The sequence below is a fragment of the Nicotiana tomentosiformis genome, chromosome 3 (assembly GCF_000390325.3).
Source record: "Nicotiana tomentosiformis chromosome 3, ASM39032v3, whole genome shotgun sequence".
Taxonomy (NCBI): Eukaryota; Viridiplantae; Streptophyta; class Magnoliopsida; order Solanales; family Solanaceae; genus Nicotiana; species Nicotiana tomentosiformis.
In genome coordinates this window covers 21,395,323-21,421,843 of record NC_090814.1, presented here as the reverse complement: position 1 = coordinate 21,421,843, position 26,521 = coordinate 21,395,323, and positions in this window count along the sequence as shown.

Below are 26,521 nucleotides of genomic sequence, written 5' to 3'. Positions count from 1 at the left end.
CCTGTAAAATTAGTGCAGAAGTGTAGCATGAGTACATAAAACAATGCGTACTCAGTAAGTATCTAGTCTAACCTCGAAGAAGTAATAACGAGGGGTCGACATCAACACTTACTAGTGGTTAATAAAGAAGGTACAATACCTATAAATATGCATGAAATACAACAATAATAATGGAATAAGAACCGTACATAACGTGATCTTTTAAAATAATGACATTTTAAAAATCCCCAAATATCATGTGCTATATCAACAAATAAGAAATATCAAGTAAATATCAAATTTCAAGTCAGGCAGTAAATATCATATAATCTGACCCCTAGCGATACTACGCACGAGTTATGTCAAGGTCGTACGGCCCTATCTATAATAATAGTGTACATACACTACCGAGGTCGTACGACCCGATCCATGGATGCATCTTAAATATACTACCGAGGCATTCGGCCCGATCCACAGGAATAGAAAAATTCTTCGAACTACGGGTCAAACAACTATAACATAAGGATGGAACACTAGGGAAGCATAATTTTTACCATCAATCAAGTATTCCGTCAAAACATAAGGTAATAAAGATCCTCCTAACACAATCCTTAATCATCAAGTTTCAATTATTAATTTAAGTAATTTAACTAATAAGTTGTGTTCATATAATACAAATATTGCATGATAAAGTCCTATGTCTACCCGGACACAAACATGATTTTAGCTACGTGCAGACTTTCGTTACCTCGTGCGTACGCAACACCCAAAACTAGTAAGAAATAACAATTGAAGCACCTACATGGACAAAGTGAAGGGGATGGAGAGAGGTCATACATGTCATAACAAATAAAGGAGAATAAGGGAAGGGATGTGCATGTCATAGCAATTTAAAAACAGATAAAGGTGTAAATGGAAAGGGATGTGCATTTCATAGCAGTTTAAAACAAATGAAGAAAAAATAAGAAAAGTAATCCACATAAGTCAAGTTCGTTATAGTAAGAGCCTAGTTAAAAGAGAAGAGTCACCACCTAATGATTTTTAAGGTGCGTTAGGGTACTTATTTTCAAATAACTCTGTTTGACTAGTCTGTGTCACCAAAGATCGGGTAAGGGCTCAAATTACCTCAAAGAGAAGGTGTTAGGCACTCTTCGAGGTCCACAACTATGGGTCCCGGTCGAATTTTAAACTATGTGGAATGTGTAATTAGGCTAGGTGATCAAATAAACAAAGAGAAATATAGAAGTCGAAGAGTCTTATCATAACACATGAGAATCAACACAAATCTTTAATCTCACAAGGATACAACTATATTGGTCTTTGTTAGATGACCAAGTGTAAATAACGAGTATATAAAGAAAACGTGGGGGGTGGGGTAAAAGGGGGGTCCTAAGTTTTTTAGCATAAAGGATCACCCCGTGCAACATAAATAATACTTTGCAACACCCTTAAGGTAGGGAGTTGCTTATATTACTCAGCGGGCACAGACTATCATCTCCTGCTACCAAATTACTATGTTGAAGTTGTTACCTAAAGGCGCTCTAATTCAATTCTAAACCGTACCCTATGCGTGCACTACCCGTCCCAGACCTGTGATCCAGGAGGCTTTGGACCTCTATTTGGGTGGTTCTAGACTTTACCTAGATTTCTCAAAATGATAAAAGTTGTCAAGACCCAATTTCCCCTCTGTTGAGTATCGTGATGTCACCTAGTCTTAGGGACTAGGTAAGCCTAACATTTACTGAATAACAATAATAAATAACATCTAACAACTTTAGAAATAGAATTCTCTATAAAATTTATAAATTCCCAAAATCGATAGTACAAGTCATAAGCCTTTCTTGGAGAAGTTTTACATAATGAATATATCACTGCTCCGGAATAGAAGAAACAATGGAAATAAATACATTAGAGGGTGACTTCAGAGTCTGCGAACGCCCAACAGGTGTACCTCGAAGTCTCCAGCCACACTAAGCAAAAGTCTCGAAACCAACTTGATCTGAAGTACCTAGTTCTGCACAAACAAATGTGCAGAAGCATAGCATGAGTACACCACGTTGGTACCCAGTAAGTATCAAGCCTAACTTCGGTAGAGTAGTGACGAGGCCAGGTCAAGACACCTACTGAAAATATAAACCTATGTAGGATATGACATAAAGCTAACAAGGAAGTAATATCAGAGTAATGCGAATAGCAGAAAGAAATCAAATTACAATCAATAACAATGATAAGGGGAACACGGTTGGCAATGAGAAATATCCAAGTAATTAAACAACAACATAGTTGGGGTACGGATGAAACATAAATGTGCTCATGTAGGGAAAATGATGTCAACTCAACCAATCAAATCATTTTTAATACACAATTCCAACAATTCCAATGCTCGTAATCTCATATCATAAATCACAACTTCCAAACCTTTAACATACGACACCTTGTGCCCACATCTTTCCATCTCACTTTGCACGGCAAAATTCACGTGCTACTATGTATATAATATTCGTATCAAATGCTAATTAGGATGTTCAAAAGACTTTCTGTATATATACAGAAAAGTAAAACTACAGCTTCTGAACCAAGTAGGAAATCAATGAGAAAATGAGTTTATTTGGGAAATCATTTGGTTAATGAAAATAACCTCTTTCAAATAAATACAACACCGGATAAGTTACTGAATTTAATATAGAATTTATTGAATTACAAAACAATAACAATTCCTTTTTAAGTAAAATAAAAACCTCAAACGGGCCAAGGAGATTAAGTTGAGAAATAAATTGAAGTAAAATATGACAACTAGTAGAAATGGTAAGTATCGAAATAAACGGCGGGTTTTAACTTAAAAGTCACACAAGGGAGCATGATATTAATTCTTTTATTTATCTAATGTCACTATATTACTAACAAATCAGCAGGACATGAGGCAATGACTCAACGTAGTAAATTCACCTAGAGAATTAATTTACCAGAATAATAGTATTAGGAAAAAGAACTGAGGAAGTGATGGCAAGGCGCTAAGTCAACGACAATAACTCATCCTCGAAAAATAGTAAAGAACCGGGAATACAAATTCTCAGTATCTCGTACGAAAGTACCAAAACCAATAAACAAACAGGGAATGCAAACATAAAATGTGTTGCGACGCGCAACCCGATCCCACCATATAATATCAATATTAAAATTCACCCTTGTTCTACCATATCAATTCACCCTTATTTTACCTGTTGCGGTGTGCAATCCGATCCCACCGTACAATATCAATATCATGCCAATACCAAAATATGTTGCGGCGCTCAACCCGATCCCACCATATATTATCAATATCATAATTCACCCTTATTCCACCATATCAATTCACCCTTATTTCACTTGTTGCGGCGTGCAACCCGATCCCACCATATAATAATATCACAATATAAATATCCTCCATTATTTCACCACTTCCCTTATTTCACCTGTTGCGGCGTGCAACCTGATCCCTCTTACTATTATATAAATCAATAACAACAATTCAGTAACTCCATTTACAAGAATTTCTATAATCAATGGTATCAGTGCACAACAACGAAGGAACCACATAGAACCCGGAGGAACACAACAAACTTTACAAAATCCTAGAACAGGTAAGGTACGCGATAACTAAGCATGCAATCACAACAATTAGGGCAGGTAGCAGATAAGTACAAGACATAGAAGAAACTCAACAATTAAGTGGTAACAAGACAATAAGGAAGGCAATAACTTCAACTAGGGCATATAAGGCCAGATAACGAGCAAGAAGTATAGTTAGGTGCTAATAACATCAGATAAAGCATGTAAGACTAGACTAACAACGAGATACTACATGTTATTACAATTCAATTAAAGGCATGGGAAAACACAAGACAATCTAAACCGGTCAAACACCACATATAGACCGGGCATCCACTCGTCACCTTCCGTACACAACTTTCACATAACAAGATAACACAATTTACTCAATTCCTAAGGGGTAGTTTTCCCCACACAAAGTTAGGCAAGACACTTACCTCAATTCGGCCAAATCAATACTCAAATTAGCTTTTTCCTTTACAAATTCACCTCCGCTCGGCTTAATCTAGCCAAAGATGACTTAAATACATCAAACAATGCAAGAGAAAATAGCTTCAATTAACAAAGCTATGATCTTTATACAATTTGCAAAAAGTCAACAAAAGTCAATCCCCCGGGACCCCACCTCGAAACCCGATAAAATTTACAAAATACGAACACCCATTCCGATACCAATTCATCTTACAAATCATCATTTTTCATTTTTGAAAGATTTTACAATTTTCCCCAAATTTTCCTTTAGATTCTCATGAATTTGACGTTAAACCTAAGGTATAATCACAATTTATGATAGAAAATTGATTAGAGGTACTTACCCAATGATTGTAGATGAACTTCCTCTCTCCAAGTCGCCCACTCTCGGACATAGGGTTCAAAATATGATAAAATGAAGCTAAGTCCCGAAATGAAAGTCTTAATACCAGCCTCAGATTTCGCATTTGCGACATCAGGAGCGCAAATACGACAAACATATCGCAAATGTGAAGTTTGGCCAGCTCTGTCAAAGTCGCAAATGCGACATAAGACTCGCAAATGCGAGCTCAATGTTTTTCGCAAAAGTGACAGTTTGTGTCGCAAATGAAAAGATGCCTAATCGCAAATGCGATGAAATAGTTCGCAATTGCGAACTCCCTTGACCCACCCCATTGTCGCAAAAGCGAGAAAAATCTCGCAAATTTGGACATCACAATTGTGATGAAAACCTCGCAAATGCGAGAACAGAGACACCAACACAGCTGAACCTTCTTCCAACACTCTGAAACACGTACGAAACTCATCCGAGCCCTCGGGGCTCTATACCAAACACCCACATAAGTCTAAAAACATAAAACGAACTTGCCTCGCGCGATCAGAATACCAAAATAACCTCTAGAACTACGAATCAGATGCCAAAACACATGAAAATCACCATGAACTTCAAGAACTTCTAGAATCGCAACCAAGCGTCCGAACCATATCAAATTAACTCCAAATGACACCAAATTTTGTAGGCAAGTCCCAAATTATATAACGTAGTTTTTCCAACTCTCGGCATCGCATTCCGACCCCGATATCACCAAAGTTAACTCTTGGTCAAACCTCTCAATCTTCCAAAACTTTAACTTTCCAATTTTCGCTAAAATGCTTCAAATTACCCTACGGGCCTCCAAATCAAAATCCGGACGCACGCCTAAGTCCAAAATCACCACCCGAGCCTATCGGAACCATCAAAACTTCAATCGGAGGTCGAATACTCAAAAGTCAAACCTTGATCAATTCTTTCAACTTCGAGCTTCTCAAAATTAGTCACTTCTAAGTATCCTTTTTGAACCCCTAAAAAACCCAAACCGATGATGCACACAAGTTATATTACACTATGTGAAGCTACTCGTGACCTCAAACTGCTGAACCGGACGTAATTGCTCAAAATGACCAGTCGGGTCGTTACATCCTCCCCTGCTTAAACATACTTCATCCTTAAACGTGCCCAGAGTCATTCCAAAGACATCAAATCACTGCATGAGCTCACCATACATACACCCGGCGGTGATTCCCCATCACCCAAACCTATGTAGGACTGACCTACATAGGACATATCCTTAGGACAGAACCTAACCCTCAACATATGAAACTCATCATAGGATCTGAATCTCGCATCAATACACTGGATAAACCTGATCAAGCCGAATCGAGCTACTATTCCTACCCAGAGTACAATCACATGATGTTCTACACAACTCAAATGCCCGCAGTAATATCTTCAAACCTAGATTTTACCAATTCGTCTTAAAACCCGAACACCCATTCCGATACGAGTTCAACCATACCAAAATTATGGGAATCTTAATGCCAGCCTCAGATGTTACATTTGTGACATCAGGATCGCAAATGCGAAAAACATATCGCAAATGCGAAGGCTGGCCAGCTCTGTCAAAGTCGCAAATGCAACACAAGACTCGCATATGCGAGCTCAGTTTGTTTTTGCAAAAGCGACAGTTTTTGTCACAAATGCGAAGTTGCCTAATTGCAAATGCGATGAATTAGTCCGCAATTGCGAACTCCCTTGCCCCACCCCATCATCGCAAAAGCGAGAAAAATCTCGCAAATGCGGACATGGCAATTGCAATAAAAACCTTGCAAATGCGAGAACAGAGACACCAGCACAGCTGAACCTTCTTCCAATACTCCAACACGCGTACAAAACTCATCTAAGCCCTCGGGGCTCTATACCAAACATCCACACAAGTCTAAAAATATAACACAAACTCGCTCGAGCGATAGGAACAACAAAATAACTTCTAGAACCACGAAACGGATGCCAAAACACATAAAAATCACCATGAACTTCAAGAACTTCTAGAATCGCAACCAAGCGTCCGAACCATAACAAATCAACTCCAAATGACACCAAATTTTACAGGCAAGTCCCAAATGACATAACAAAGCTGTTCCAACTCATAGAATTGCATTCCGACCCCGATATCACCAAAGTTAACTCTCGGTCAAACCTCTCAATCTTCCAAAACTTCAAGTTTCCAATGTTTACCAAAATGCTTCAAATTACCTACGGATCTCCAAATTCAAATTCGGACGCACACCTAAGTCCAAAATCATCACCCAAGCCTATCGGAACCATCGAAACTCCAATCCGAGGTTGAATACTCAAAAGTCAAACCTTTGTCAATTCTTTCAACTTCGATCTTCTCAAAATGAGAGTCACTTCTAAAAATCCTTTCCGAACCACTCAAAAACCCAGACTGATGATGCACGAAAGTCATATTACACTATGTGAAGCTACTCGTGACCTCAAACTGCTGAATCAGATACAATTGCTAAAAATGACCAGTCGGGTTGTTACAAAAGTAATCACGCATTCAAAACAAGTATGATTGCACATAATAGCAAAGAGTGGCTCATGTTAGCCTCCATATATAACGACAAAGCACGCAAACAAGTTCCAGGCTACACAGTAGACAATTTCCATATTAAGACGTATTTGAGTCGTTAAGTCCTATGGGCATGATTTCTATATGATTCTGATTTCAAGCATGGTGCATGCAGTGTTGCTTTTCCAAATTAACTAATTTGCAGATTACAAGTGTTATAAAACCTATAGCTATGATTTCTAAGTTATTTGCGCAACGGTCAGTGAAAGCTATTAGAAAGCTTGGCATTACCAACGTTTGATTCTATAGACATACTCTCTAGGCAAGTAACAATATCCTATAGGCAAGATTTCTAATGGTTGGTATTTGACCTCGATTTTGTCATACTTATCCTATAGGCGTGTTGTCTAGGTGGTAGTATAATAAAACAACATAAGCAAATGAATAATTAATCAGTTAAGACCCTATAGTTATGGTATCTAGATGAGCATTAATGAAGGTATGTATGATTAGAACCCTATAGGAATGCTATCTAATAATAATATAGAAGTAGATATGAGAGCAGGTAAAATATTTAGTCAAACAAACATGCTTTTGAATAATGTACAAGTATTAGGCAAGTTAAGTGAAATGTGTGATTTCCTATAGGCATGGTTTCTAGGTTGACAAAGCATATATCATGCATCCTATAGGCATGTTGTCTAAAAGCACAACAATAACATAGAAATCAAGTATAGTGACGACTAAAATGTTTGAGGTAGCGAGTATTAGCCAAATTAGGTGAGATATGTGTGGTTCCTATAGACTTAATTTCTATTAGCGTGCAAAGGTAGAGCAAGAAGTAGAGCAAGTCAAACAAAATAGCAAACAAATCACATGGATCCTATAGGCAAGTTCTCTACCCTTTATGCAAGAATAAAGCACACCCATTCCCCAATTTCACTAATGCCCCAATTATTCGTTATTACAAGTTACATGACCAAAATGAAATAATGCAAACTCAAAGATGACAAAATACAGACTGAAACAAATACAGGCCCCATCGAATAGTACAAGACCACTATAAAATAACCCAGTGAATTTTTGGGCCCTCAGCAGCCTCACCAACCAACAGACCCAAATCCCAGGCTCACAAGGATAGTATAATTTTCCTGAATCCAATGCCCGGGTCCAACGACACATATGGACCAACATCAGACCCAACGAATAACTTATTTAGCCAAATGGATGTCAAACTTAACCATACAGGCGACAAACCACTCATGGAATTAATTAAACAACTTTTCACACTTAACTCCTAAAGCTGTAACTAACAACAATTCTATCCAAAGCACATAGACAATATCACATGATATACTGACAAGTTCACAAGGCAGGCTCATGCTTCTATTCTCATAAACAAAGCTAAAGTAATAGGATTGACCATCATGGGATAATGAAGTATTCGAAAAGAGTTTCAAAAGTAAAATGATTCAGAATTAGCCTAAAAGAACTTTAGACACAAGATTTAAACATGAAAATCTAATAGAGTCATAGATGACAACAGGTAGAGCATAGCCTTCATATGAAAGTTTTAACATGCAGGCCTAGTGAAAATAACATAACAGAATATGTTCATGATCGAGCAATCACTTAGTTGATAATGAGCAAACTTTAACATGCTCAGTATCAGTTACAATACCAGTAAAAACTTATAGTAAGCAAAACACATGTCAATTTTCAAATCAATAGGACAGACAAGTATCAAACCTTATACTAGTTGGCCACATATAAGCGAAAATGCTAGTTATGAGATTTACTCTAAAGGTCGCAACTAATACTGAAGAACACAGGATTGAGCAAGTCAAAAAAGGTACACAACAGAGTTACATATAGCATGGGAATAGGTCATAGCTAACAGTAGAACTCTAGAAAAATAAAAGTTTGGAATGAATGTCTCAACAACAATTAGAACACATTCTGGGCATGAGTTGGTTATCATAATAGTATAGAACAAGATAAGAAACCAAACTCAGAATAAGCAACAATAATAAGCACTCGAGCACATACATTAGTAAGAAGGCTTAATAAAGCACAATCAAGGCAACAAATAGGCAAGTTGGACTACTAGAAGATATAAAGCCTCAAGAAGAGCTTCAAAGCACATAATAGCATGTTGGTTCATAACAATTCTCAGAGACAGAGATATGCAGAGCAGGAATTCAAATGGAAGGAAATTAAATTATGAGGGTCATAAATGCTTACCAGTTACAGATGAATGAACAAGAAAAACAAGAGGAATAATTTCAGCAACACTCCAATGTCAATAGGAAAACGAACAGTAGAACCCAGAAATATCAGTGCGTTAGAGTTCCCAAGGGTTTTGAATGAACCCCGGGCAGTGCTCACACTGAGAAAGGTTCGATAATTGAATTCCGATGGCCTTGGCTTTCAGCCGGCTAAAAGATTGGGCCTTAGAATAGTATAAGACAAGAAAGAATAAGAGAACAGTAGTAATTTCAGCGATTAAGGTCCCCCTTAAGGGAGTTGGAAGAGGGGTTTATATATATTAATAAAAATCAACTCACAAATAAGGAAATACAGTCAATCGAACATAAACAAGGAAAGAAGAACATGCATAAAATCAATTTAGAATCGGATTAGGATAAGAAACCAGGTAAACCCTAGTTTGACTAGGATCAGAAATTTGCTAGAGATCTCGGTGAATCGGATCCTCATAGCCTTGCTATGAATGTATACAGGCGAAATATCATCTGAATCTTAGAGAGTGAAGCCGATTTCCTTTTATTCAGAGATTGGTACTTGCCAAAGATGGGCATGTACTAAGTAACACCATATTTACACAGGTAATAACAATATAATCCGTAAAAGGTAAGTAAATCATGGTAAGAATCCATGGATGAGTTGGATTCAGAGAAGAATTAGGGTGGCGGCTAGGGTTTGTGAGGTGGGGAGAGGGTTTAAGAAAGCATAGAGGTGGCTGACCGGGTAAAATGAGGCTAGGGTTTGGGGTGAGGTTAATCAGATGTGGGGGGATTGAAAGTGGGCCGTTGATTTCCCAAATTCAACGGCCCGGACTTTAATGAGAGGCAGGTCGGGTTAGTGGACGGGTATGGTGTAGTGAATTGCTGGTATTGGGCTAGGGGTTATTGCGCTGGAGTTTAGGGTGTGGGCTGGTGAATTATGTCCGAAATTTGGCATGTTTTGGGCCAGATTTTTAAATACAAGATATTAAAAGGAAAATAATTTAATAAAATAGCTAAATAATATAAAAAATAATATTTATGCAACTTAATATTTTAAAATAATAGCTGAAAATTATAACAATATAAAAATTATTTTGATCCTGAATAAAATGACAAATGCAATTAATTATAAAATATAGGCTATTATTGCAAAAATACGTAAATAGTTCAAAAATTACAAATGTGATTATGGAATGAAGTAAAATGTTATAAAATATATGTATGGGTGTAATAATAAATTTGGATGATTAATTCATCACAAAAATAATTTCAAAGGATAATTAATAAATATTTGAACAATTAAAATGCAAGAAAATCAATTTTAAAACCTTACAAATTGTGAAATATTACAGAAAATACTTATATGACCCCTATAAATTTGTGATGATGCAGAAATAATATTTTAAAAGCATATATGACTTATAAAAAATATGAGAAAAATATTGGGTATTAACACGGCCTAGTGACCCCTTATTCGCGAACGCGAAAGAAGCCTCGCGATCGCGAAGGAAAAGTTGCTCCTTGCCCTAAAGGCTTTCTTTGCAAACGCGACTAGCCCTCCGCGAACACGAAGGGAAATGACCTGAAGACCCCCGCCCTCCTGCGACCCAACCCCTTCTACGCGAACGCGGGCCTCTCATCACGAACGCGAAGCCACATGTCCTAATCCTTTGTGAACGTGACTCCACATTTGCGAACGCGAAGAACATAAACGTCTTCGCCCCAAATCCTTCATCGCGTACGCGAGATTTCCTCTGCGTTTGCGAAGAAAGAAACCAGTAGCGGAAAATATTCTATTTTTGACTTGCCACCCAGGAACCCGTTCAAATACACCAACAAGTTCATAAACATCATTCGGACCTGCTCGAAGACTCGGAACACATAAAACAACATAGAAATCAAGAATCGTGCCTCAAAACCAAATTAACCAACCTTTGAACTTCAAATTTCTTCAACTAGCTTCAAATGTGATAAATCATACTTTGACAACTGGGAATGACGCCAAATTTTTTGCGCAAGTCATAAATCACCATACGAATCTATTCCAAGACTCGGAATTCCAAACGGATATCGATAATACCAAAGTCTACTTCAAACTAAATTTAGGAAACTCTAAAACCTTCAAGGAGCCAACTTTCAACAATAAGTGTTGAATCGCTCTCGGATCACCCGAAACTCAATCCGAATATACGCCCAAGTCCAATATCATTGTAGGAACCTATTGAAACCTTAAAATCCCGATTTGTCGTTTACTCAAAATGTTGACTCAAGTCAAACTTGGCCACCATAGACCACTATTATAGAATTAAGTGTTTTGAATTCCACCCGGACCTTTTCAAAACCAGACCAACCATCCCCGCAAGTTATAAAACAGTAAAAGCACATACAGAAAGTCTTAAATAGGAGAACAGAGATCTAAAAAGCAAAATGACCGGTTGGGTCATTACAAATATTTTATACATATATAAGTATTTCTTATATTTTATTTTTTAATTATATAGGACAATATCTATAATATTCTGTAATAACAATTAATTTATTGAAGAACAAGAAACTTATATACAGAAAGTATTCAAAATTCAAAAGATTAGCGTAGAGATATGAAAAAACTCAAGTTCCACTAGCTATATAAAATGAATTTTAAATTAAGGATATTAATTAGGATATTGATTTATCGAAATATAAATTAATAAAAACTCGAATTGAAGTATAGTGTTTTTTGAAAAACAATGGTATATCAATGTGGATAAGATCACCGAGTAAACTTCTTGAATGATCACCCAACTTATGAGAATATCCTATCAAAGTCACATTTGTTTTTTAGGACAACAAAGTCATCTAACTATTATATTTTGACTCAGAACATAAATATCATACATTTGACATGTCATTTCATACTATTTTCTAATAATAAAACCCATTTAACCCATGACCTTTATACCCATCTAACGAACACAAAGATATATCATACGGTTTACTGAATTAGTTATACTGACATTATTGTTTTCTCTTCAAATATTATTCTATCTCATTTCTACAATTTTTTATTTGAAATGATTCAAATATTTTTAACTATTCTACTTACCTCTTCCTCATGATACCATTTCGATTTTAAATATCATCTTGATATGTCAACTAGACCCAAGTGGATTTTATTATAAGAAAATAGAGTTAAAAGAATTTTGTTGTTTAGAAGGCGTCTATGGTGGCTAATATTTCAGTAGTTAGCTTACCCTTTAGTATTTGGTGAAGGTTTCCTTTAAAATGTGCTCTATGTTATCCCCATTAGCTGAGATGACATTTGATTGTGAAGATTAGACATGAAAGCATTTTAGCAAAATTAGAGATTGATTACACACATTTTCCTTGAAATATTTCTAACATTCTTGGATATCAAATTAATTAGGATATGATTCTTCACAACCAAGATAATTTGAGAAAGACTCAACATATTAAATTTTATAAAATATAATCAGCAAAAGAATGCATTTGAGAGTATTTTTTAGAGAAGTCAGGAAAAAACATGCTTAGATCTCAAGAATGAAATTTGCTTTGAAGTTGGTACTTTATATAGGATTTAATTTTTTTCCCCTTAAACCACAATATGTTCCTTCTTTTGCAGCGAAAAAGAAAAGTAAAGTAACGTAACGTAAATTTTCACGGGCAACTCCTCCTCAATTGCTTTGCAATGCAAATTTTAGAGTAATGAACATACCAATAAGTTCTATAACGTAACACGGACCTACTCGAGGTCTCAAATCGCATCTGATAACATCAAAACTTCGGATCGCATCTCAAATCAACTTTATCAACTTTTGAACTTTCAATTTCCAAAACTCTTGCCGAACTATATCAAACCAATTCGGGATGATCTTAAATTTTGCACACAAGTTTCGAATGACATAACAAACCTATTCCAACTCCTGGAACAACAATCTGAACCTGATAACATCAAAGTCAACTCCCGGTCAAACCTATGAACTTTCTAAAGCTTCAAATTGCTAACTTTGGCCAAATAGTATTAAAACCTTCTAGGAACATCCAAATGCAAATCTGGTGTATGCCCAAGTCTAAAATCACCTTCTGGACCAATTAGAACCATCAAAACTCTGATCCGAGATCAAATATACAAAAGTCAAACTTGGTCAACTCTTTCAACATAAAGCTTCCTAGCTGAAATTCATTCTTCCAAATCAAGACCTTAAACAACCGAACGAAGTGAAAATTCTCAAAACAATCGGTTGGGTGGTTATATTCTCCCCCACTTAAACATACGTTGATCCTCGAATGTGTCAAGAGTTGTTACAAGGCCATCAAATCACTATGTAGACTCACCATGCACATACCCATGGGTGATCCCACACCACCCCAGACTATGTAAGCCTGACAACACAACTTAACTAAAGTTCTTTATTTCAACTCTAGTCTATAAACCTTGTAATCCAGTTTCTAATATCTGAAATTCATTACAATACTCGATTCTCACATCCATACACTGTATAAGTCTAAACAAGCAGAATTAAGCCATAACCATAACCCAAGACGTAATTCCATGATAAACTTCATAACTTAGGTACTCATAAAAATAACTCTTTGTATACGGTTAAAATCGAGTCCACCTAACTTTTCTATGCTGACCGAGACCAAGAAGTTGCATCGAAGGTCAGCCCCGAAGTGGACCAAGTCAAGGCACGAAGACAAGGTACCGAGCTTGGGATTCGAGACACCTGCCAAGATCGAGGCCGACAGCAATCGAGACCAAACAAGATATGCATCGAGCAATATCAAACATAGCGTAATAACGAAAAAGTGAGATATCCACGACTGGTCGAAGATCGTGGCGGAATCTCGGAATGGATCGAATCAAGAATGGTTGTTTAGTTAATCATGGACACAAAACTGATACAAAAGCAATATAATTTCGTTTCTCGCTCACACTCTTGTTCTTCAGCTTATTGTGTATTTATTGTCCTTGCATCAATCAGTTCGAGGGTACTCTAACTCAAGAGTTGAGTTCTACTCAAATACTGGTTTGATTTACTTTATTGTATAATTCTATCTTTAATCTTCATATTTATCAATCGGTATTAAGTGAAATCACGTGTCCTTAAATCTACATTATAAGTTTAATTGCTATCCAATTTTGAGGGTAAACAGTTTGGCACCGACCGTAAGGCTAAGGATAATAGTGATTGCTTAATACTGATTCCAATAACACACACTACTTTACGCTTGTTCTTGTAAGTGTTTTTGTTTTCAGGAAAAAATATGTCAAACTCACAAACAACACCCGCACATGGTGACAATAGTTTTAGATTTCGCGGGGAGAACGACAATATAGCCGCCCCAGGAATCGAGGTGCCTCAGGCTGATCTCGAGGGAGTACCAATTGCAAATCCCATCGACGTCAGTTTACATATCGCCATAATACAAATTTGGGCGCTGATCCCGAAGGTAACGTACGTAGGGAAGGTTGATAAAGTGGTCGAGGTACACATGGCGGAGGAGATGGTGGAGTCAGCCTCCAATTGATATTTTAAATGTTACAGGCTCAACAAGCCATTACAACGCAACTACAAAATCAACATCAAGCACCAAGTGGGGTAGAACCAGAAGACGTCCATAGGACCAAGCCAGTGCCGGGCTGACCCCGTCATTATGAAAATGCTCGAGGAGCTCACTAAACGAATTGTAATGGGAGAAAAGAAAATGGAGGCAAATGATAAGAAAGTAGAGACATATAACTCTCGGGTTAACCAAATACCGGGGGCACCACCAATTTAAAAAGGTATAGACTCGAAGAAGTTCGTGTAGAAGACGTTCCCCCCAAGTGCGGCTCCGAATCCCATTCCGAAGAAATTTCGTATGCCGAAAATCCCCAAGTACAATGGGACCACTGATCCCAATGAGGACATCACCTCCTATACATGTGCGATAAAAGGGAATGATTTAGAAGATGATGAGATCGAATCGGTTCTACTAAAGAAATTTAGAGAAACTCTGTCGAAGGGGGCAATGATATGGTAACACAATCTATCATCTAATTCCATCGATTCCTTCACCATACTTGCAGGATCTTTCATAAAGGCACATGCCAGAACGATAAAGGTTGCGACTAGGAAGTCATACCTTTTCAAGGTAAAACAGAAAGACAACGAAATGTTGAGGGAGTTCGTATCTCGGTTCCAGATAGAACGCATGGAACTACCACCAGTCACAGACGATTGGGCTGTTCAAGATTTTACTCAAGGTTTGAACAATCGGAGTTTGGTGGCCTCACGACAGCTAAAGCAGAATTTAATTGAATACCCAGCGGTAATCTGGGCCGATGTACATAATCGATACCAGTCGAAGATCAGGGTCGAGGATGATCAATTAGGGACCCCTTCAAGTTCCGCTTATCCTATCAGGACGCAATCCCATCTGAAATGATCGAAGGAACGATCGAGGACAGAGCTCTCGAGGGCTCATGAGCAAAAACGGTTTCCATAAATGTGCCGATCCCACAGAGGCACCACGATTATCAGAATACAACTTCAGCATCGACGCATCAAGAACTATGTCAGCTATTGGGAGAATAAAAGATACTAGATGGCCCAGGCTATTATAGACCGATCCATCCTAAAGGAACCCTAATCAAATATGTAAATACCGTGGTATGCATGGTCACAAGACCGAAGACTGCAGACAACTAAGGGAAGAGGTGTCCCGTCTATTCAACGAGGGTCACCTTCGAGAGTTATTGAGCTACCGAGCTAAAACTCATTTTAGAGACAGGGATGCAAACAGGAAAAACGAGCAGGAAGAACCATAACACGTGATTCACATGATCGTTGGAGGAATCGATATTCCACAAGGGCCCGTTTTCAAACGCACTAAGGTATCGATCACTAAGGAGAAACGAACTCGAGACTATGTACTAGAAGTCTCTTTATCATTCAACGATGAGAACGCAAAAGGGGTCTCACAACCCCATAATGATGCATTGGTAATCTCTATCCTTGTGAATAAAATTCATGTTAAACGTGTTTTAATTGATTCAGGAAGCTCGACCAATATTATTTGATCGAGGGTTGTGGAGCAGCTCGGCCTACAAGATCAAATCGTGCCCGCGGCTCGAGTTCTCAAGGGTTTCAACATGGAAAGCGAAACAACTAAAGGAGAAATTATTTTACCAGTAAATATAGCTGGGACTATTCAAGAAACCAAGTTCCATGTAATCGAAGGCGATATAAGATACAACGCCCTATTCGAAAAACCCTGGATTCACAATATGAGGGCAGTCCCTTCAATACTTCACCAAATGCTGAAGTTCCCAACATAGATGGAGTAAAAATGGTGTACGGGGAACAACATGCTTCCAAAGAGATGTTCGCGGTCGACGAAGTGATACCGATATTGAAACTTTCGTCAACAAAAGGATCAGAGTCCAAAGGAAAACAAGAAGCTATATAGCAACCACAACTGCCAGCCTCGACTCAATCGGAGAAGCAGGGAACGGATGAGGACGATGACGAGGTAACCAAACTTCTCAAAACATGCATTCATCATCAAGGACGAGGTAACCAAACTACTCAAAATAAGATCCATTCGGAGGTAAAATATCCCAAATGGTTAGCAAACATAGACGTAGTCCATAAAAAGGGAAATAAACTTAGGATGTGCGTAGATTATAAAGATTTAAACAAAGCATGTCCTTAAGACTCTTTTCCTCTATCAAATATCGATCGCATGATCGATACCACGGCCGTCCACGGGATCCTTAATTTTCTCGATGCCTACTCTGGGTACAATCAAATATAAATGAACCCGGAGGATTAAGAAAAGACTTCGTTCATCACTAAGTACGACACCTATTGTTATAATGTAATGCCATTTGGACTTAAAAATGCTGGTGCCACTTATCAACGCTTAGTAAATCGAATGTACGAAGAATAAATAGGTAAGTCAATGGACGTTTATATTGACGATATGCTAGTTAAGTCCCTGCGAGCAGAGGACCATTTGACACATTTGCAGGATACCTTCGATATACAAAGGAAATACAACATGAAACTCAACACGGAGAAATATACATTCGTGGTCGGCTCGGGCAAGTTCCTAGGCTTTATGGTATCAAATCGGGATATCGAAATCAACCCCGATAAAATCAAGGCGATCGAAGACATCATAGTCTTGGATAATGTTAAGACCGTACAAAGATTAACAGGGCGCATAGCCGCCCTAAGCCAATTCATCTCAAATTCTTCAGATAGAAGTCACAAGTACTTTTCGCTGCTAAAAAAGAAGAACAATTTGCATGGACCTCGGAATGCCAACAGGCATTGGAGGAGTTAAAGCGGTACCCATCGAGCCCACCAGAGCTTCATACTCTAAAAGCAGACGAGCAACTCTACTTGTACTTAGCAGTCTCGAAAATCGCAGTAAGTGCAGTCCTAGTTCGAGAAGAGCAAGGTACGCAATTTCCTATTTACTATGTTAGTCGAACTCTAGGCAAGGCCGAGACCCGGTACCCATACTTAGAAAAATTGGCTCTTGCCCTAATAAGCGTCTCTAGGAAATTAAAACTATATTTTCAATGTCACCCAATTTGTGTGGTAACCACTTATCCTCTTTTCAATATTTTGCATAAGCCCGAACTCTCGGGCCGATTGGCCAAGTAGGGCCGTCAAAATAAGCGGGTACGATATCGAGTATCAACCCCGAACGGCCATCAAATCTCAAATCTTAACAGACTTCGTGGCCGACTTTACGCCAGCCCTCGTACATGAGGTCAAAAAAGAACTATTGTTAAAATCGGGTACAACATAGGGGGTGTGGACCCTATTCACAGACGGCGCTTCGAACGTGAATGGGTCCAGGTTAGGCATCATTTTGAAACCGCCCACAGGTAATACAATTAGACAGTCTATCAAAACGTCCAAGTTAACTAACAATGAGGCCGAGTATGAGGCTATGATTGCAGGTCTAGAGCTAGCTAAGAGTTTGGGAGTAGAGATCATCGAAGCTAAATGTGACTCCTTACTTGTGTTAAACCAATTCAACGGAACCTTCGAGGTTCGAGATGATCGAATGCAGAGATACTTAGATAAATTACAGGTGACATTACATCGGTTTCAATAATGGACCCTACGAAATGTACCTGGAGAGCAAAACAGCGAAGCCGATGCCCTTACAAATTTGGGGTCATCGTTCGAAGACGACGAAATCAGCGCGGGGACTATCGTGTAAATTTTGAGGTCGGTGATCGAATAAGGCCACGCTGAAATAAACTCCACAAGCCTGACCTGGGATTGGAGGAATAAATATATTGGGTACCTAAAGAACGGAAAGCTTCTATCGGATCCTAATGAATCGAGGACTCTACGTACGAAGGCCGCATGATTCACGTTGGACGAAGATGGAACATTATATAGAAGGACGTTCGATGGACCATTGGCAATATGTTTGCGTCCCGGAGACACCGACTACATCCTACGAGAAATTCACGAGGGAACTTGCAGAAATCATTCCGGTGCCGAATCATTGGTTCACAAAGTCATCAGAGCAGGATACTACTGGGCCAATATGAAAAAAGATACGAAGGAATTCATTCCAAAGTGAAACAAGTGTCAAAGATATGCACCGATGATCCACCAACCAGGGGAGCAACTCCATTCGGTCCTATCCCCATGGCCGTTCATTAAATGGGGAATGGATATCGTCGGCCCTCTACCATCGGCACCAGGTAAAGCTAAATTCATTTATTTATGACTGACTATTTCTCTAAATGAGTTGAAGCACATGCCTTCGAAAATGTTAGGGAAAAAGAAGTTATTGACTTCATCTGGGACCACATTATATGTCGATTCGGAATGCCTGCCAAGATCGTATGCGACAATGCAAAGAAATTCATAGGCAGCAAAGTAACAAAGTTTCTTGAAGAACACAAAATCAAAAGGATCTTATCAATGCCATATCACCCCAGTGGGAACGGACATGCAGAATTAACGAACAAAACCATCATTTAAAATCTAAAGAAATGGTTGAACGACGCTAAGGGAAAACAGATAGAAATTTTGCCCGAGGTCTTTTGGGCGTATCGAACAACGTCAAAATTCAGTACGGGGTCAACAACATTCTCTTTAGTATATGGCGACGAAGCTCTGATCCCAATTGAAGTCGGGGAAACTAGCATCAGGTTTCGATATGCAACGGAAGAGTCGAGTCACGAGGCTATGAATACAAGTCTCGCATTGCTAGATGAAAAACGGGAAAGCGCCCTCGTTCAAATGGCCGCACAGAAGCAACAGATCAAAAGGTACTACAACCGAAGAGCTAATTTTTGACATTTTAGAACCGGGGACTTAGTACTGAGAAAAGTCACCCTCAATACTCGAGACCCAACCGAAGGAAATCTAGGCCCAAATTGGGAGGGACCGTATCAGATCCTCGATATCGTCGGAAATTGATCTTACAAACTCGGCACGATGAACGGCGAACAATTATCAAATAATTGGAACGTGTCACTCTTCAAACGATATTACTGCTAAGGTATGACCTTCTCTGTTTTCATTAAAATTTTATGCTAACCAATTATAGGCGTTCTATCGAAGTCATCAGAGCATCCTTCAACTTGAAGCCATTAGGTCTGAAAGCACGCGTTGCACTTTTTTTCCCTTCGACCGATTTTTGTCCCAAATGGGTTTCTCCGGCAAGGTTTTTAACGAGGCAACTATTATTTGTGCTAACTTAGTGCAATTCCACAGTATCCAAGGCTTTTTTACAATCAACCTCGAATACTAGGGGAATCACCCTCGGATAGTTACAAGGAAAATACTTATGTCGACAGGGTCTCGATAGGTAAATTTTGTAGAGGACCAAACGGTCAAATGAACCGTGTCTATGTAAATTACTCGAGTCCTAAATGGCAAAAACATGTATGCATGTATAATCTATTGGACGAAGTATTTTCTCCTTACCAGATGCTCCATATTTTAGAAAAATTTATACTTTACAATTTCATACATGATCTATGGTGGAAACAGGCTCAAGGGCCGATCATAACTAAAGATCAAATAATTTACTCGATACTCAGGGACTGTCATCCAAAATATCGACACGATAAATTCACTAAACCTCGAGATCGTAAGACCTTAAAAAGGAAATCCTTGATTTTATAGGCCATGGTCACCCCACTCGGGGACTGATATTTCGAACAAGTTCGAAGTATAACAAGGGAACAAGCCCAAAAGGCAAATCCCAAGTTAAAGGCTACGGTTAAATCAACACGGTTTGGAGACGTTCAATTTCCTTTATTAAACAGGCCTTCGAATATTTTTCACAAACCGGTTAAAAAGGCTACCCTCGGCTAAATTTCTAAGGGTCCCGATAATATCGACCCTTGAAAATCGTAATGGGTACGGAACCGTTCAAACTCTCAAACAAATCCATTATTTTATGCTAAGGCATTACGAAATAAATGGTCTCGATAATACTGACCCTTGAAAATCCTAATGGGTACGGAACCGTTCGAACTCTCGAGAAAATCCTTTATGTCGTGTTAAGGCACAACAGAATTTATAAACGATAAACTTTTCAAGCCGAAAAGGGGAGAAAGCCATTCTTTTAGCCATGGCCATATCAACCTAATTCAAAGAGCCTAAAGGGCCAGTTTATTTTAGAGTTCGAAGAAATCATCCTCACTCCATTAAAACCTAAGGGTCACCCTACTTCGAGTTCGAGAAAGTACTCACTCGATTATAAAAACTACACTAGTTTGGTTTCGATCAAATTGCCTAAGCCTCGAACTTATGAACATTATTTTCGTAAGGCATAAAGAAAACAAAACTTTTACAAGGCATAAATGAAATAAAGACATGTCGGAAAGGAAATAGATCTTTATATATATGAATATTTACAAGGTCCGATCAAGATCCTATACAAAAGATCAAAAGTGAAAAATTCTAAGGTTCCTGATCTCCTCCGAGGGCAGCTTCTTCTACATTGAGGTCCTCCCCATTCTAGTACCTCCTCTTGCTACCATCATCATCATCGTCATCGGAAGTTTCTAGAGCTCCAGCTTTGGCCTCACACTCTCTAGTCTTTGGTATCTCGTTGGTAAGATCGAAACCTTGAGCGTGAATCTCCTCAAGGGTTTCCCTCCAAAATTTGCATTTGACGAGTTCAGCATTCCAATACGCTAGAATTTGAGCGGTCTCTGATGCCTCTCTCGCTTGGACCTGGGCAGCTTCAGCATCGGCCCCATAAACGGCCACAATAGCATTCGCCTCGGCCTTTGTCTTTTCGGCTTCAGATTTTGCCTTGGCAAGTTCGGAAGCCAACCGAGCCTCGAGCTCCTCTATTATCCTTGCTTGAGTCGAGCTCTTCTCTTTCATGCCTTGAAGTTTACTTTCAATCGACAATAATTGGACTCGATCAGTCTCTTTTTCTGCAGCAAAGTGGTCCATACCTTCTTTCCACCCCAAGGACTCCGCCTTTATCGTGTTGACCTCTTCACGGAACTGCTCGATCCTCTTGATCTTCTGCTACAGCTGTGATATTGAAATGTTAGCCACCGCTCCCGAATCGAGCCCATGAGCTTTAAATATTTTCATTACCTGCTCGATCAGATCTGTCTTATTTTGGTGAGCCTCGGCTAACTCGGCTCGAAGATATTTGATCTCCTCCTCTTTCTGCCCAATAAGAAGTTTTAGGGCATTTCTCTCCTCCGAAAGCCCTCGGAAGTTAGCCTCACATCGGCTCAGCTCTGCTCGAGACTTGGAAAATGCCTCCCGATGAAGAGCTAAAGCCTATATGAAAAGAGAAAAAGTTAGGCAGAAAATGGAAGAATATGACATCAAAAAAGGGAGCTCTGCCCGAGACTTGGAAAATGCCTCCTGATGAAGAGCTCAAGCCTATATGAAAAGAGAAAAAGTTAGGCAGAAAATGGAAGAATATGACATCAACAAAGGGAATCGAGATTTTCCCGATTCAGGATCACGTAAGGGATCCTCTCCCTCATGAGATCTGTCTACCTTGAGGGTCCCCGAAGCTCGGGCCTCCCGAATCGCCCCTTCGGAAAAAGCAGGGAGAGTGGGCGAGTCTCCAATTACTATTGCCCCAAGTGAGTCATTTGGGACGTTCTCCACAGTTCGAAGGGATTCATGGCCGGTCCCTTCAGACATACCCACCATTTGTTCACTTCGATGGGAGGCATCCTTGATCTCCAACGACTTGGGGACATTGCCTGAATCCTTCTCCGATATCCAACTCAGTTTGAGGCAGAACCTCATCAACCTCCATCGATCCAACTGCCTTTGGGGCATAGATATTTTTCTTCACTCGGGCCACCAGTACGGAGCCGTCGTTTTCTTCTTTTTCGCCTTCATCCCTTAGACGCCAAATAGATTATTCGGTCAGAGGGATGGTGTTCTTCCTCGGCTTACGAGCCGTCTTTTTCTTAAGTTCTGGATCATCGAATGTCGAGGTCCTTTTTCTCTTGTTATCCTTTGCCGCTTTCAGAACCGGGGCCGAAGTCTCTTCCTCGCCAGACGAGGGCCTCTTGACCGCATCTTTGCCCAGGCCTGCATGCAAGAAAATTGGTTAAGTATAATAAAGGCGTTTTGATCAAATCATAAGTTATATGAAAAGGATACTTACCATGATTTTTGGCCTCCCATCCGCCCTTCGATAAATCGCGCCATTAGCGCTCGACATACGTAGAGGTCGAAGCCAGGTCCCGAACCCAACTCTCGAGATTAGGAATTGTACGAGGCCTCCAAGAAACCACTACATCAAGGAAAGGAATATCGATAAGTGGCAGTAAAGGGGCAAAACAATATATAAGAACTAACAGCGAGATTATACTTACGCTTCATATTCCATCTCTCAGGAAATGGCAACTTCTCAGCCGGATTAGGTCGAAAGTCCTCACTCAAAAAAATCGGCCCATCCAGCCTCGGTCTTTGTCCTCGTCTATGCTCGAGAACAACACTTTGGTGGCCCGGCATTGGAGTTTTATTAACTTGCCTCGGTAGAGGTGAGGGCTGTATAACCTGATAAGGTGGTCGAGGGTGAAAGGAATCCCTTCGATTTTGCTCACGAAGAATTGGAGCAGAATAACAACTCGCCAAAAAGAAGGATGGATTTGGCCTAGGGCTATTTGGTACTGACGACAAAAATCAATGACGACGGGGTCGAGAGGGCCCAGCGTGAAAGGGTAAATGTAAACACTTAGAAACCCTTCCATATGGGTAGTTATTTCCTCTTCGGCAGTCGGGATCACCACCACTATATCCCCCCAGTTACAGTCTGTCTTTACCTGCTCGAGGTGTTTCTCTGTTATCGAGCATAAATGTCTTGACACAGGCTCGCATCGACCTGGAACCGACGAAGCCTTATCGGTTTAGAAATTGGAGTTTAACGCGCACCCCCAAGGAATACACTCCTCAATACGGGGTTCCACCGGCATCTTCTCGCCGGCCGGTTGAGAAGATGAAGCAGCTCTTTTTGGGGTACCGTTTTTGATGTTTTTGCCATTTTTCGTATGAGTTTGAAGAATCAAGGAAATAGTAGGACTTGGTGTTTTGGGAAGGGGTTAACAACAAAACCTGAAGATTTCGCAAAATGGAGAAACTTGAAAGAGTTAAAAGCTTTGGAGAAGAAAGTGAAAGTAAATTTTTTATCAATGAAGAGAGGGCATATTTATGGGATTTACAAGCGACGGTTCAAGAGCACTAGTGGCCGACCACTAACTGACGCTCATTAATGACTTGGGGTACCGTACTGACGGGATGTTTTCGGTCATTTATGAGGATGACATCATGACATGGATGACGTCATGATAAGTTGAGATAGAGAATCGAAGACTCAGTTCATTCCTTGTCGTTATACTCCAAAAAATAAGGAGACTATCTGTATACGGTTAAAATTGGGTTCACTCCATTTTTCTATGCTGATCGAGACCAAGAAGTTGCATCGAAGGTTAGCCCCGAAGTGGACCAAGTCAAGGCACGAAGACAAGGTACCAGGCTTGGGGTTCGAGACACATGCCAAGATCAAGGCCGACAGAAATCGAGACAAAACAAGACAGGCATTGAGCAATACCGAAGATAGCGTAATAACGGAAAAGCGAGATATCCACGACTGGTCGAAGATCGTGGCGAAAATCTCGGAACAGATCGAATCAAGAACGTTTGTTTAGTTAATCATTTGATTTTCTTCTGTAATTAGAATTATACCTTATATAGAATTCCTCTACTAAATAAAGGGGAGTTCTAGCCATTTGCAAAGGACACAGAACTAATACAAAAGCAATATAATTTCCTTTCTCGCTCACACTCTTGTTCTTTAGCTTATTGTGTTTTTATTGTCCTTGCATCAATCAGTTCGAGGGTACTCTAACTCAAGGGTTGAGTTCTACTCAAATACTAGTTTGATTTACTTTATTGTATAATTCTATCTTTAATCTTCATATTTATCAATTGGTATTAAGTGAAATCACGTGTTCTTAAATCCACATTATACGTTTAATTGTTATCCAATTTTGAGGGTAACACTCTTGCCCACTTTACCTGCCCCAAAAACAAACCCATTATCGGTAAAAAATCTCATATTGAATAAAATCTTGTTATAAACCTTCGTACACTGCCAATGATGAAAATAGAACAGGTAGAAACCCATAACCACTCATCAGATCATTAAGCCCTGGAGCTCTCTCGCACAACAAGAACCATAGCTCAATTCTAAGTTAACTAGAGATGTTATTCTCCCAAGCGTACCTTAATCAAATCCGATAGTACTCATTTCAGATCCAATAACCTTATCTCATCCAGTACAAGCTGCTCGACCGACATGCCACACCAATACCACCTCGAGCCACATACCGTGCAATCGGTGCACCAAACAAGCAACATCTCACATGTAACCAATGATGAAAGAAGAACCAAAAGAGAGGAGTGTTATGAAAGCTCATAGATACCATCACAAGCACAAAGATATGAATCCATCACCAAAAGAAGAAACAAAACACATGAAATCAACACAAAGGATCATACCCCTAAAAAACTCTGCTATGATGTGTAACCCAATCCAAACACCAATCCACATGAAATACCTCGAGCCATGATGCTCAAACTCAACAACCATATGCAAATCAATAATAAACACATGAATTGCATGACCATAACCATGGAAAAATAGATTGCACAATATACCACAAATCGAAAAGACCGCAATAAAGGCGCAATTAACAATTCAACACCCCAAGAGCCATCTCGCTCAAATTCCTCTACAAGTCCCAAAAGGAATCACATCATATGTGCGAATAGTCAGCAGTCTCACAATCCATCATAGCATAGAAGAGTAACACATAGAACATACCAAATAACGGACAAGTTCAACTTTAACCAAACGATACCTCCCATTATAGTAGCAGTGCTGAGTGAACAAATCTGACCCAATGTAGAATACAAATCCTCATTGGGCCTACCAATAGGCCCCTAAATTACCTTCGGTCATCCATGGACAGATAAATAACCCTCCAAAAGTGTATAATAACCTAACCATAACATATACTATTAGCTATCTAACTTGGGCCATACCATCATAGTCTGTAACCAAGGAACAATCTGCCTTTGAGAACTCCAGTCTCCAAATCCTTAGAATGCCAGAATCACCATACCGATCCCAACTCAACCACTTAAGTGACTGACACATCCTTCATACACAATCATTCCAAGAGAAATACTTTCATAATTCTTTTGTGTCACATGGCAAAATCTGAACATCAGCATTCGATCAACCAGGCGAGTACCACAATACCCAATGAAACATCTATAAGTCAAAACACTATATGCCTTATGAAATGTGTACCATTCTTAGTAATACCCAGTAGTACTAGCATTCATCTAAACATCTGATACCGTCCATGTTGTCAAAATTTCATGACCTTCCCTTCAAAACTGAACCGCAACCTTTTTCATGCAAAAGGTCAATCCCACACGACGCACTACATCTATCATGCCATCATATGAAAACACGAGAACCTCATTATTAACTCTGAGTCACAAGCAGGATGTATACTCAATTAGCTAAAAACCTTCCACTTTATCTCATCCAGGAGAAAATCAAAACGCACCACAAACTCCCCATGCCTGTACAAAATATTCATCCCAAGTCGTGGTCGACACCATCGAGAACTCTTCAGAACCCATTTGCACATAACCACACCATCAGAACTGAATGCCTCCAACTCAACCAAGTCTTGCACGTCGCCAAATCAAAGTGTATTTCCACAAAACACTGGTAAAGCCTCACCACATCAAAAGAACCGGTCATTTCTATTATCATGCTGATGCAACT